This window comes from Suncus etruscus, chromosome 1 (assembly GCF_024139225.1).
Source record: "Suncus etruscus isolate mSunEtr1 chromosome 1, mSunEtr1.pri.cur, whole genome shotgun sequence".
In the NCBI taxonomy this organism is placed as follows: Eukaryota; Metazoa; Chordata; class Mammalia; order Eulipotyphla; family Soricidae; genus Suncus; species Suncus etruscus.
In genome coordinates this window covers 123,220,905-123,235,982 of record NC_064848.1, presented here as the reverse complement: position 1 = coordinate 123,235,982, position 15,078 = coordinate 123,220,905, and the positions used below count along the sequence as shown (strand labels likewise).

The following is a 15,078-nucleotide window of genomic DNA, read 5'->3' as shown; positions in this document are numbered from 1 at the left end:
GCAAGCCTCTAAAATACCTATTCCACCACACTTGCTCCAAGTAATAGCACAAGTCCTCTCAGAGAAATGGCATTTGCCCCCAGGATAAAGTCTGGGAAGTGCATTATTAGTCTAAGAAAACAAACCAAGAGCCTGAAGAGAGTACCCAATACTGGTGCAGGAATGTGAAAGATAAGCAGAGCAGAGTTCAGAGTTAACTCCCAGCATCAATTATAGACATACAAGTTAAGTCCACCATGCCAAAGTAACACAGTTTTTACTTTGACAGTAGTGACAGTTTGGTGTACTCAGTTCTAAAGTGAAGACCCTAAAGGGAAGCTTGTCTGTCAACACATCCCCATTCAAGGAAACAGTTTACTGTTGAAAGAAACCTACACAACCAGGCAGAAAATTGAGGCAAGCTACTAATCCTATTAATCAGCCTCACCCTTTATTCATTCATTGAACCAGCAATCAAAAACAAAACAAATCAAAACCAGACATTTGAAGAAAATCAATAATATGTAAGAGAATGAAAGAGACCAACAAATATCACAGATAGCAAGAGATCAAATACAATTCAGGTAACAGAGTAAAACTTTTAACAATCTTGTATTTTGTATCCTCAGAAAGACTGAGAGCTTTTAGAAGAGCTGTCATTTAAAAGAGAGGGCCAGTATGAAAGAAAAGAATTGATGTTAAAATTGATTATTTGACTAATATTTATCACTACTAGAATGAGCTAAAAATGGTAGCAGAACAAAAGTTAAGGGTAGTGAGAAAATACTCTTTTCTTAACTTTTTAATTGACATATTCAGTAATAGAGGCAGTATGTTTCATATAATTCATACTCTAGGAAGTCAACAGAAAAGAACTAGTTACTTGGAGAAAGAAGGATATTGCTTGACTTCAGTTTATATTTCAAGAGTTTGCATGTGGTACAGCCAAAATGTCCTTCTTAAGTGAAATATTCAGGATTCCTTTCATTTCATGAACTGGCACATGAATATGCTTCACTATGCTTGGACATCTTTATAATGGCACATATAAAGCAGTAGCCAACCAGCCAACCATCTGTTTATAATCAAATCCTACCAGAAAAGCAATTTCCATCACCTCCCAATGTGCAGCCGTCTTAAGGAAAATGTGAACTGTAGGTTTCTTGAGGACAGAAATGAATATAAAAAAAAATTCTGCTTTCAAGAGACTTAAAAACACAGAAACTAAAAAGGGTGCTGGAATTTAAGGAAGAAGGGACGTTTCTTACAATGTAAATAATTTTGTGCATTTTTAAAAATAAGGTGTTAATTACTTTTTAATTTATCTTTTAATTTTTAATTTATCTTTGTTTGGGGGCCACCCCCGGCTGTGTTCTAGGCTTACTCCTGACTCTGTAGGAGTACCGTATGTGATATGAGGGATCAGACCCAGGTTGTATGCATGTACTCTACCCACTGTACCATCTCTGAGGCTTATTTAATTCTTTAAAGGATTTTTTTTTTAATTTTAAATCAACCATGGGATTGAGGTAAAGTACCTGAAATATAGAACGAGCTTGAAATAAATATTAAATACATTAAAAATAAAGAAGAAAATCTCAGTCATCAAGATTCTCTGGATCAATTAAGGTATTTATGATCTCCCTTATTATCTTAGCTTTAAATAAGCAGCTATTTTGAACTTCAAGGAACTATTGTTCAATCAGTCTAGGAAAGTTTTTCCATATTTCTCATCTTAGCTATGCATTTCCTCAAATATTTTTCACATACTGCTGAGATATACATTTTAAAATATAATTTGGTATAACATAGCATGAAAAAGTTACACTGTTTCATTTTGAATACTGGCTTTTATGCACTTGAAATAAGTTAATTGGAACAGTAGCAACTGGCACAAGAAATAATGAAAATAAAGTATTTAAGTTTAACTAATTAAAATTATTTAATAAATACTCTTAAGTGAAGCATATAAATACTTATGTCTTCACTTGTCATAATTTTTTTAATACTTCTGGAGTAAAAATTGCTTACTCTGGTCTACTAACAACAACAAAAAAACTTCAACAACTAAAGAAAAGAAATAATAAAAACTAAATCAACAATCAACAATATAGAAACAATAATAGAAATCAAAAATATAGAAACCAAGAATACAATGAAAGTATCAGTGAGACTAGGAACTTTTTTTGTTGTTTTTTTGTTTTTGTTTGTTTGTTTTTGTTTTTTGGGTCACATCTGGCAGTGCTCAGGGGTTACTCCTGGCTGTCTGCTCAGAAATAGCTCCTGGCAGGCACAGGGGACCATATGGGACACCGGGATTTGAACCAACCACCCTTGGTCCTGGATCGGCTGCTTGCAAGGCAAACGCCGCTGTGCTATCTCTCCGGACCCTAGGAACGCTTTTTGACAAAATAAATAAGATAAACCATTTGCAAGATTGACAAATGAAAAATGGAGAAAGTGCTCAAATAAATTGGATCAGAAATGAAAGAAGGGAGGCTGGAGTGGTGGCGCAGTGGTAGGGCGTTTGTCTTGCACTTGGATGACCTAGGACGGACCACAGTTCAATTCCCAGTGTCCCATCTGGTCCCTCAAGCCAGGAATGATTTCTGAGCCAAGAGCTAGGAGTAACCCCTGAGTGTCACTGAGTGTGCCACCCCCCCCAAAAAAAAAAAACAGAAATGAAAGAGGAGGAATCATAAAAAAAAAACAGAAATCCAAGAAGCCATGAAAACATACTATGAACAAATTTATTCCCTTAAGTTAGAGAACCTAGAAGAAATGAACAAATTTTTTATCATATATAATATCCCAAAACTAAATGATAATGAAGAAGATAAAGTAAATAGGCCAATTACAAGCAAAGAAAACTGAAACATTAATTTTTAATCTCCTCAGGACTAAAATCCAGACCCAGCTTGGTTAAAAGATGAGTTTTATCATTCAAAGAAAATTTATTGCCATTGACTCATGATCTCATCCAAAAATATTGAAGAAATAACATCTTCGATGAAGTTGACATTATGTTAAAACCCAAAGCAAAGGTAGATACTACCAAGAGAGAAAATTACAGACTAATCTCCCTGATTAACATTGGTGCAAAAATACTCAACAAAATCTTAGCAAACAAAATCCAACAGCACTGCAAAAAAAAATTATACAACATGAAAAAGGGATGCAAGTATGAATCAATATATGCAAGTTAAATGAATTCATACACCATATAAGTAAAAGATAAATATCATATAATCATATCAATGCAGAGAAAGCTTTTGACAAGATCCAACACCCAGTCATGATTTTTAATAGGCATGCATTTATTGCACTATGTATTAGAAAACAATTCATGATTAAAACATTCTAGCAAAATAATGGTGAAAGGAATCTTCTTCAAGATAGTTAAAGCTCTCTAAAATATACCCTAGCCAGTATTAATCTTAATGGTGAAAAACTGAAAGTATCGCTTCTCGGCTTTTCGGCTAAGATCAAGTGTAGTATCTGTTCTTATCAGTTTAATATTTGATACGTCATCTATCCGACGACAATATATTAAATGGATTTTTGGCACTAGGAACTGAAATAGGAGCTTGCTCCGTCCATTTCACGCATCGACTGGTATTACAGTACCTCCAGAACGTGCACCAAAAAAAAAAAAAGAAGAAGAAAAACTGAAAATATGTTTTATTTGTGGTTTTTGGGCCACACCCGGTGATACTCAGAGGTAACCCCTGGCTATGCTTTCAGAATTTGCTCCTGGCTTGGGGGACCATATGGGACACCAGGGGACCGAACTACGGTCCATCCTAGGTTAACAGTGTACAAGGCAAACACCCTACTGCTGCACCACTGCCCTGAACCCTATCTCCACTCTTATTCAAAATAGTATTAGAAATCCTAGCAATAGCAATCAGCAAGAGATAGAAATCAAAGAGATCTAAATAAGAAAAGAAATCAAACTATCTTTATTTGAAGATGGCTTGATGATATACATTGAAGACCCTAAAGAGTCCACAAAAAAATTCCTAGAAACTATAAGACAATACAGAAGAGTGGCAGGATAGAAAATCAAAACACAAAAATTGGTAGAATTATACATATATATTGGTAGGAATCAACTTCACAAAAGAGGTCAGAGACCTTTATCACAAAAACTTCAAAACATTTAAGAAAGAAATTGAGGACATAGGTAATGGAAAACATCCCTTACATGTTGACAGAAGAATCAATATGTCAAATTGACCATCTCTATTCAATTTCAGACAACATTCTTCAAGGACTTAGAATAGTAAATTAAAAAGTCCATGTGGAATTATAAAAGACCCAGGTTAGTCAAAATAATATTGAAAAACAAAAATTGAGAAGCATCTCATTACCTGACTTGAAGTTGTACTATATAACCATACTCATCAAGAGCGTGATATTTGAACATAGACTTTCTGACCAAGTATTAAATCTAGAATATCTGATAACAAGCCCCCAAGTATAATCAACTAAATTTTAATAAAGGAGCCGAGAACATGAAATAGAATAGACAGCCTCTTAAACAAATGGTGTTGGGAGAACTAAAACACCACTTGTAAGAAATTAAAGCTGAATACTTTTCTCACACATTACACAAAAGTCAACTCAAAGTTGGTCAAAGACCATGAAATCAGACCTGAATTTATATTTCATTGAGAAAAACATAGCAGAATGCTTGAAAACCTAGACCTCAAAGGAGTCAATGACAAAGGCTACAGAATCAAATTTGTACAAATGGGCCTTTATCAAACTGAAAATTTTCTGAATGGCAAAAGTAACATGGTCTAAAATTAAAAGATAGCTGAGTGGGAGAAAATATTTGCAGTCAATAATCAAAAAAATGGTTGATATCTAGTACATATAAAGTACACACAAAGATTTACCCCCCAATCTAAACACGACATTATAAAATAAGAAGAAATAGACAACTTCTTGAGAAAGCTGAACATATGGCCAACAAGCACATGAGAAAAAGCTCATTATCATTTATCAAGATGACAGTGAGATAATCATCTTACACCATTGGGAAGATACATGTTAAAAATACTGAGAACAGTTTGTGTTGGTGAGTTGTAGTAAAAAAAGGAACTCTTATCCACTGCTGGTGGAAATGTTGGTTTCCACTCTAAAGAAAATATCATGGAGACTTATTGATGTAATGGTAATTGGACTTGGACACACCCATTAAACACACCCCACAAGTAATGGCAGTTGGACTGGGCACTTCACCTGGACACGCCCCTCTCACAGTGGTATAAAAAGAAAAACTTTGACAGGTAGAGAGGGGTCCTAGGGTAGAGTCAGGAGCAGCACCTGCCGGTCCTTGGGGCCAGAGATAAAGCATCAGTGTGATGCTACCTGCTCTGTATCTATCCTTCATTTTCTATTCTCTCTCAAATCCAGATCTACAGGGTCCCCCAACACTCTCTGACCAGTGAACTTTTTTTAATTTTATAATATCTTTGTTTAAGCACCATGATTATAAACGTGTTTTCAGTTGGGTTTCAGCTGAAAAAGTACACCCACTTCACCAGTGCAACTTTCCAACCACCAAGGCCTCCCATCTCCAGTGAATTTCTATCTATTCCTCTCTCTCAAAAAACCCTAGGCAGAGGCAGGCTTCAGACTTCAGGTGGTAATAAAAACCCTTCTCTCTTTCTCTTCTTCCTCTTCTCCCCGCTCCTCCCCGACAATTCCAGGTGGGTTGCCTACAAATTGGTGTTCCTGGGTGGGCCCCTCACCCCACCCAGAAGCAGGACATCAGGGCCCCCTGCAAGCCTTACAGCTAATTACAACCTTGCTGTTAACTGCAGTAATATGCAGAGGCTTATCAGTAAACTGAACATTCACCTGTCATATGGTACCTAAAAATTCCCTCTTGTTTATCTATCTCCAGGAAAGAAAAACATTCATTCAACAGAATCTGTGCACATCACTGTTCACCACTCAATACAGTATCTAAGAGACAACCAGCATAGTTGCTCAACAACACATGTGTGAATAATGAAGGTGTGGTACATTTATACAAGGGAATACTTCACAAATGTAAGAAAAGATGCAATCATGCAGCATCCTGTATTTTATGCAGGATGATATCACTTACATGTGGTATTTAGAATAACTGCATGAGGGAAGGCAATGATTTGAATTGGGGGTTGTCTAGAACACTCAACCTCAGAATTATTGAGGAGAAGGAAAGAAATTGCATGGAGGAGAAAGACAGGTATGAAATTACTAGGAACTGGGGCCAAGGAGACTTGTGCATCATGTGCATTGGAGGAGTTCAGGAAGAACAGACTAAATATCCAAACCACAGAGCCAACAACAATGAAATATAGACACAAATATTAATAATCAAACTTAAATAGGTGCTTGTTATGAAGGCTACCTGGAGCAGGGTGGAAGTATGGAATAGACTCAGGGAACTTTGGTGAATGGGAGGTTGACACTGGTGGTGGTGCTGAAACATTGTATGTTTAAAAATTAATTGTAGATGACGGTGTAAATCACAATTCGTTAAATCAAATATTTAATAATTTTTGAGGTAATGTGATTTACAATTATTCACAGTTGTTTGAGGCATAATTTTCCTAATAATGGAAATGGACTTGTCAATTTCCACCAAAGTCCCTAGTTTCCCTCCAAACCCCAGCCTGCCTTCTTGACAGGCACATTTTTAAGTTAGATTGTTATAGGTTAGATATTGTGCATTTTGTTGATTTTGTGGTATATTATGTGTGTATGTGTGTATATATATAAATATGTGTGTATATATGTATAAATATGTGTGTATATATCTGTATATCTGTATACATGTCTCTATATCATCAATATTTTTCAAGGCCCCTATAACCTCCTATCTGCCTCTTCTTAATCCCACCCTGATTTCTTATCTTCCTTGTACTTCTCAGTTCTATAGTCTAAAGAAAAGGGTAATATAGGTATCTCCTTATTCCTATAATACTTATAAGTGAGATAATTAGGTATCTGTCTTTTTCTGACATAACATTAGCCCTAGTACTACTTGCACACAGTAGCATGAACTGCAAGTAGGACTAGTTTGTAAAACTGCATAGACTAATGCAAAATTTATAACTGCATGATAAAACAGGAGTTATTTTTATTACTTTGGGTTGTTTACATTACATTGAAAATATGCAGTAAGGGGCCAGAACAACAGTATGGTGGATATAGAGTTCACCTTACAGGAGGATATCCTAAGTTCAAGCACCCATATCCCATATGGTCCCCTGATCATTACCAATAGTGATTCTTGAGTATAGAGTCAGGAGTGACCCCTGAGCATTACTGGTTAAGTTCAGCAAACAAAATAAATAATTAATTTTTTTAAATATGGTGCAAAATATATATACTTAGCATTAAGTATAAAACAAAAATACAAACTACTGTTAGGAATCATGAAGTACCATGTTTCAAACGTTTGGTTTGTTCATATGTTTCAAATGATTGGTCAATGGAAAAACCGCCCAACAGAAACCTTGCTTAGGAAAGACATGCAGGGGGCAGAGTGATAATTGCTTGTCTTGCTTGCAGCCATCCCCTGGGCTTGAACCGCAGCATCCCAGGTGGTCCCCTGAACACTGCCAGGAGGAATTCATGTACACAGAGCCAAAAATCACTGCTGAGTATTACTGGGTGTGGCCCAAAACCAAAGTGATGATCATGCATCCCTCCCTCCAAATATGATATATGTTTCCATTCAAGAATTAATAGAAAAAAATTGATGCTGATATAAAATCTAGAAGCACTGCCTTACTTAACAGCTGTTAAATAAAGTCAAGGAAATGTTTAACTTGTACGATTGTATCAAATATAGCATAGAAAGCAAATATTTGATAAACTATATATGAACATTGCACAAACTAATGTTCTCAAGCAATCAGTAAGGTATTATAAATAGAATCCTATAAAAAGAGTAAACGTCACTAAAAATACTTCCAAAAACATATATTAGAGTAAATTTCTTTATTCTTTATTCATTTTAAATATCCTATTATAAGTAGAATTTCTTCAATTCAACCAGTTTATCTATTTGATATGAGATATCAGGTGAAAGCTTCAGTAATTAGTTGAATTTTCTAGGTAAAACTTAAAAAAATGTAATATCACTGGTAATCATGACATCATTTTTCAACACACATATAAACTGCTAAATAAAAAGCTGGATTTTGCTAAGTATAATCAAGTATAAAAATAGTTATTCCTCTGACTATATATACATATAGATGTATATCTAGGACAAAGTTTTCATTTTACAGTTATGTATAACATTAAAACAGTGTTCTAATAAATGAATGTAATATTCAATAATTATTTCTGAGGGCCTTGTTTACATGGTGAGTGTGATTATGTGAGACTGAAATGGGGTCCCAAATCCTGCATTTATAACAAATTCTCAGGTGATCCCATTGGCCCTTGAAAGCATGAAAAACTTGTTTAGATAAACTGCTAAAATAAGTGTTTCCAAATCCCTACTAAGAATTTAAATCATTTGGAACATTTAGAGAAATATAGGTTTTTCTTACACTATTTAATATACTATAACAACTATGGTTAGAATAAAACTCAACAAAATGTGGTCCAACTAGCTATCTGTTTGAAAAACATTTTACTTTCTAAAGATAGCAAAGCAAACATGAACTCTTTCCATTCTGTAATTCTCACAATGATCAACAATATTTACATTGAAAACTTTTCTTTTAGGGACAACTTTTCATTAGACAAGGGACAAATGCTTATTATTAAGCTTTCATTTAAAATGGTACTTACAACCTGATTTTTATGAAAAAATATCCATTTATCACTATGAATTACAAAATAAATCCCACATAAGCAAAATAAAAGATTGCTCTTTATGTCAGACAAAGATATGCATAATTATTATTTAGTAGGACAGACTATAGAATGCCTTTCCACAAATCATAACTTAGGAATAAAAGACAAATAAACTTCCATATAGATATTGGATAAAAAGATAAAATATTTTACCCAGGATAAGAACTAGACTTAATGAACCCTAACAGCCTCAACACAGAGAGAATGGAAAAGGCATGTGTGGAGAAGGCATGGAATGGGGAATGCTTTAGAATATTTATGGCAGAATGAATATTTTAATTATTTTTGAGAGCCAGTTAATAATAGAGAACAAAAAGACACATGGCAGGAGGGGGGATTTGAGAAAAATAGCACAGACTCAAAAATGCCAAATAAGTGTTTCAAATGTCAAACAAAAGAGAAGATTTAATGAGAGTAGAAAATTTAATGAGAGTAAAGTGTTGGTTCAAGAAAAATAAGGAAATGTAAACTAATTGGAGAAATATAGGAAGTTGTCAGAATTGAGGATAAAAAACAATCAAATATTTGAGGGCATGATTTGGAACACTGCCTGGTGGTTGTCAAGTCGTTTCTGGGATCTTGTCTAAGTGGGTGGAGCTGAAAATCTTTGGTTTATAAAATTGAGAGTAGTTAAATCAAAATGTTCAAGGCAGCTAAAGATAATTTAAATATTTAGGCATTCTTCTAACATAGGGATGGGAGAAGAGCTTTCTTATAATGTTTCTAGTAGGATAATACTTTGCATTGGGATTTTGGGCCATAACTGGTATAGTCATAGCTTTAGGCTTATGGGTCAGTTCTGGTGGTGCTGGGTTTCTCCATATGGTAACTTTGTCTGCAGTGCCAAGGATCATTTTGAATTCAGTCATGTGCCCGGCAAATGCCTACCCTTCTCTACTACTCTAATTCCTGGGAAAATTCTTAAGAATCAAAACAACTACAAAATCCACTAGAGATATTTCCTAAAGTAGTCTTGGAATCAGAAAAAACTTGAATATGAATCTTTTATATTTTACATTTTTGAGTCACACCAGTTAATGCTCAGGCATTATGCATGGCTCTGCATTCAGGAATCATCCTTGGATGTGCTCAAGGGACTAGATGGGCTGCTGGGGATCAAACCTGGATTGGTTGCATGTAAAGTAAGAGTTCTACCTTATGTATTATCTCACTGACCCTGAGTTTGAATCTTTACTTAATTACCCATTAAAATATGGTCACAGGCAAATACTTTAACTCTTTTATTAAGCAGTTTCCCCAAGAGATAATAACAAAGTAAATAAATAAGTAATAAGAGTAAATAAGGGGGCCGGAGAGATGGCTCTAGAGGTAAGGTGTCTGCCTTGCAAGCGCTGTCCTAGGATAGACCGTGTTTCTGTCTCCCAACGTTCCATATGGTCCCTCCAAGCCAGGGACCATTTCTGTGAGCATAATCAGGAGTAACCCCTGAGCGTCAAATGGGTGTGGCCATAAAACCCACCCCCCCAAAAAAAAAGTAAATAAGTATAATAACAATTATTGTGAAGGACTGTTATACCTTTAAAAGAGTTTCTACATCACATTGCAATTTTGTTTCAGCCTTGATATTTCCACCAAATGACCAAGGAAAAGCAAAACAATTTAACTAGATTTAGAGTTTCAACATATTTGCTTATCAGGGACTTAAAACTAGATGAAAAGAAAAAGATTCTAAGAAACATGTTAAAATCAATGATTTTTAGTGAAAATGATGTACAAATACCTTACTCAGAAATCAAAGCAGTCAGAGTAATATCAACTACCAATTTCTGAAATTTCATTTGAGGTCTGCTATAAGGTAGAAATAGCTCTTGTATATAAGTTCCCATCTCATCCCAGTTTCTCTCCCTTCAATGTTTTTTGTTTTTTGGTTTTTTTTTGTTCTTATTTTTTAACAAAATATATTTATCTTCCTTGAAACTGAAAAATAAATTTATGTACAAAACAGGAGGCGATCAGGCTCCCTCCTTCACTCTTTTTCTATATTTCAAATTTTTTGTATATTTTTCCTATGCCCTTGACTCTGATTTTGTTAATTGGAAAAAAGAAGGTACTTTTCAATGTGAAATTAAGCAGATAAATGTATATATATGGGCAATTTAGTGGTTGGTTGATTGAATCACTTAAAATATTTAATTGACAATAGAGTGAAAAAGAGACTATCAAAATATTTTGCATAAGTTTCATTCCAACTATATATACTCTTTTCATTAAAAGGTTTTTCTAAGAAGTAAAAACCTTTATTTTATTAATTACTAAAAATTAACCAATTACTTAAAAAGTTCAAAATCTTAACATATTAAGTAACTAATGTTCCTCATATTTACATTAATCCATCTTAATTTCTGAGGAAAAGGAAAAAAACTCACTGTGATTATATTATTAATAACATTTTTGATTTTGGGCCACACCCTGTGGTTCTCAGGGATTCTTCCTCGCTCTGGGCTCAGAAATCACTCCTGGCATGCTCCAGGTACCATATGGGATTCTGGGATTCGAACTATCATTGGTCTTGGGTCAGCCACTTGCATGACAAACGCCCTACCACCCTGTGCTATCTTTCCAACCCCATATTATTAGTATCTTATGAGAAAATAGTTGCTAAGTTATAACTTCAATTATTTTGGCAGATAATAACATGACATGTAGTGAGAATAAATTTTTGTGACTAGAAAATTTCCAAAACCACAAGAATATACTTTTCTTTTTCATCTGGTTTCTCCTAGATAGAGCATTCCCAAAAAATTATTGCCAAGTTCAAAGGCAAATAACATGGCACCTGGAAAGACTGACACAGTGATATTTAAAAGGGGAAAAAAGACTAAATAATGTAAGGCAATAAATGACATAATTATGAGTTTATTGTTCATCAAATTTCCATCCAATACAAAGCAAAGTGTTTCTAATATTCTTTAAAGTTACATTGTGTGTATACTTGATCTTGATGCCACCCTCACTCCCATCATCTTTCATGCCTTCTTTTTATATTCTTGCATTTTTCATCCTTTCAACTCCACTGTATCTAACCTTTCACAAGATATTTTTCAGTTTTGCTGTCAAGTCACCAACCTATTATTATCCAATCAATGCTTGCCAACAGACCTAAGCCACACTACTTGATGGGTCAAATATTCTCAATTTGTTGAGAATACTTTTCTTTCTTTTCGTTTTTCACTGTGAAATTACAACATTATTCCAATTTGGTTTTCAGGCATACAATGTCTCAAACACAGATCCCTTCACCAGTGTCCTCTTTGTCCAAGTCGCTACCACCATCTACGTTCTGTTGAATTATCCCCTTTCTAATAACCTCCTTTTTATTTATTTTTTTCTTTTCAGTTTTTGAGTCACACCCGACAACACTCAGGGATTGCTCATTGCTCTGGGCTCAGAAATCGCTCTTGATAGGCTTGGGATTTGAACCACTGTTCTTCTGCATGCAAGGCAAATGCCCTACCTCCGTGCTACTCTCCAGCTCAACTTCCTTTTTGTCTCATATACTGAAAACCACCATACAATGTGAGATGATGCTTTAACTATGATGTTTTGGTTTTCTTTTGGTTTTTCGGGCCATACCCATTTGATGCTCAGGGGTTACTACTGGCTAAGTGCTCAGAAATTGCCCCTGGCTTGGGGGGACCATATTGGACACTGTAGTACTTCCTTGGCTAGTGCTTGCAAGGCCGACACCTAACCTCTACCTAACCTCTAGTGCCACCTCGCCAGCCCCTAACGATGATGTTTTATATATGTGTATATATATATCTATATATGTGATTATATAGTAACCAATTATACAATAACTAATAACTAATATATTTTATATGTACATATATACACAGTCCTGGGTTGACTTTATTCTTGATAATCTAAGAGATTTACATTATTTTACTCTTACCCAGTCTTTGAATGTTGTGGCTGTCTTCTTTCTAATCTATTTCAAACATCATGGCACATATTATAAATTAATAAATATTCCTATGATTTGAAAAAAAATGACTCTTGTTTCATGAATGTTGTATACCTTATAAAAGATGAACATGTACTTTCCTAACAAGTAAAATGAATTATTATTCTATTCTATTCTATTCTATTCTATTTTTGAAAAGATGTTTACATCTTTTTTAAAGATATAATAATACTGAGTTATAAAAATGATGATAATCTGCAAGTAACTATAATAAGGAGGAACTAAAGGGTATCATGCTGAATGATTGTAAATTTTTTAGAACTTTATATAAGCTCCATTACACTATTTAATTTTTTGGTATAATGTGAAGTGTCAGTATAAACTTAAATTTATTATGAAATTATACAAATATATCACTCAAAGTAATGTAGTAATGTAGTTGCTTATTTTTAATGGCATACATAGGTAGTACAGTGATAACGTTTAGGGCTAGAATTAAAAATTTCAAAGCTGCATAAAGATTTCTGATTTAGAAGCCTTATTTGAAATTTTTATATAACTTCTTGATTAATTTTGTTCTTTCCTAGTGAATTCAGTGTATTAATAATTACATTTACAAACCATACTTAACAGCAGTATAGCTTCCTGAACTCAGTTCATTCTAGACATCTCTCCTGAATGGTTTCCTTTCACCTTTTGTTTTATTACACTATATGAGATTGTCAAAATTTCTCTGAGTATTGGTTGCAAAAAGGATCAACAGCAGAGTTTTTCAATAAATTTATTTTTAAATATATAAAATATTATATGATGTATAATCAATATTTGATACCTCTTTGTTTAGCCACCAAATCATTAGTATAGAGAAAAGTGGATTGATGAGAGTATCAATTTTCTTTTGTTATTGTTAGTATTTTTAAATAATACATATAAGAATATGATGCAACAATAATATGATTCAGCTAGTATCTTTCTTAAACATTTAAAGTCATTTATAATAAGTTACTAGAAAGTCTCTACAAATATAAAACATGCTGTCCATTAACTTCTACAATACATATAATTCCTTCATATTTTAAGCAGTTTTAGAATGTATTATGATTTCTTGCATTTTTCCTTTTAAATATTGACATCTTATTTTAATATAAGTAAAAGTCACAATGAAAAAGACATCAAAGTACAAATCTCCATAGCTCACAAATATTCATTTGCATAGGTAAATGTAAATATCATGCACATAAATATTTGAATGATCAGTTTCATCAAAGGATGATAATGTCTTTTGCTGAGTTCTTAGGTAATTCACTTTTTTGTTTTTAGATTAAAATTTACATGTATAACCTTAAGATAATTGAGTTATGTATGCACAAGATTAACAATGTGGATAAACACATTTATAAGATGGTATACTTTTTTTGAGAACTATATACTTCGAAATAGTAAATGACTTAATCTTTAAATATAAATTCAGTAAAGAGTATGCCTCCTTTGGTAGCACATGATACTGACTATCATTAGAACTTACACTTGAGTAGACTATTATGCTGAGTGAAATAAATCAGAGAGAGAGATATATACACAGAATAATCTCACTCATATGGGTTTTAAGAAAAATTAAGAACATTATTGTAATAATGCCCAGAGACAATAGAGATGAAGGCCGGAAGGACGGGCTCACAATATGAAGCTCACCGCAAAGAATGATGAATGCAGTTAGGAAAATAACTACACTTATAACAATCATGACAATCTTCATGAGTAAGAGAAGTAGAATGCCTGTCTGAATACAGGCAGGGGTTGGAAAGGAAGAAGGGGGGCTTTGGTGATGGGAATGTTGCACTGGTGAAGGGAGGGGTTCTGTTCATGACTGAAACCCAACTACAATCATACTTGTAAACATGGTGCTTACTGTATATCCCTGCGTATAAGACGACCCCCCCTAATTTTACAGTTAAAATATAGGTTTAGGCCTATATTCGCTGTATAAGACAGAACATTCCTATGCTGCAACTGTATGCACCACAGTGAGATAATCACAACAAGCAAAGGTTCGAAGGTTATACTGTAATAGACTTCCTTTCTGACTCTGGCCAATCTGAGCACGTTTTTTACAGTGTAGATTTGGATACAGGACATTCTATACTTTGTATGCATAAAAAGCCTGCTTGGATTAGCCAAGTTAGAGAGTTAGAGAGGCGGTCCAAGCAGCCTTGCAGTGATTGGTGCAGGATCGAGTTGGAAAATTCGTTTGGTGGCAATATCCAGACAATTTTCATTTAGCGGCATATCAAAAC

General features: G+C 34.1%; 1 protein-coding gene and 1 non-coding gene across 2 annotated transcripts in view; one reads left to right on the top strand and one right to left on the bottom strand.

Moving 5' to 3' along the window:
- FOXP2 (forkhead box P2) overlaps positions 1–15,078 on the bottom strand; it is a 282,742-nt gene that overhangs the window by 108,069 nt on the left and 159,595 nt on the right.
- LOC126033801 (U2 spliceosomal RNA) lies at positions 3,439–3,626 on the top strand. Its single transcript, XR_007504505.1, has one exon. It is a non-coding gene; the product is annotated as a U2 spliceosomal RNA (small nuclear RNA).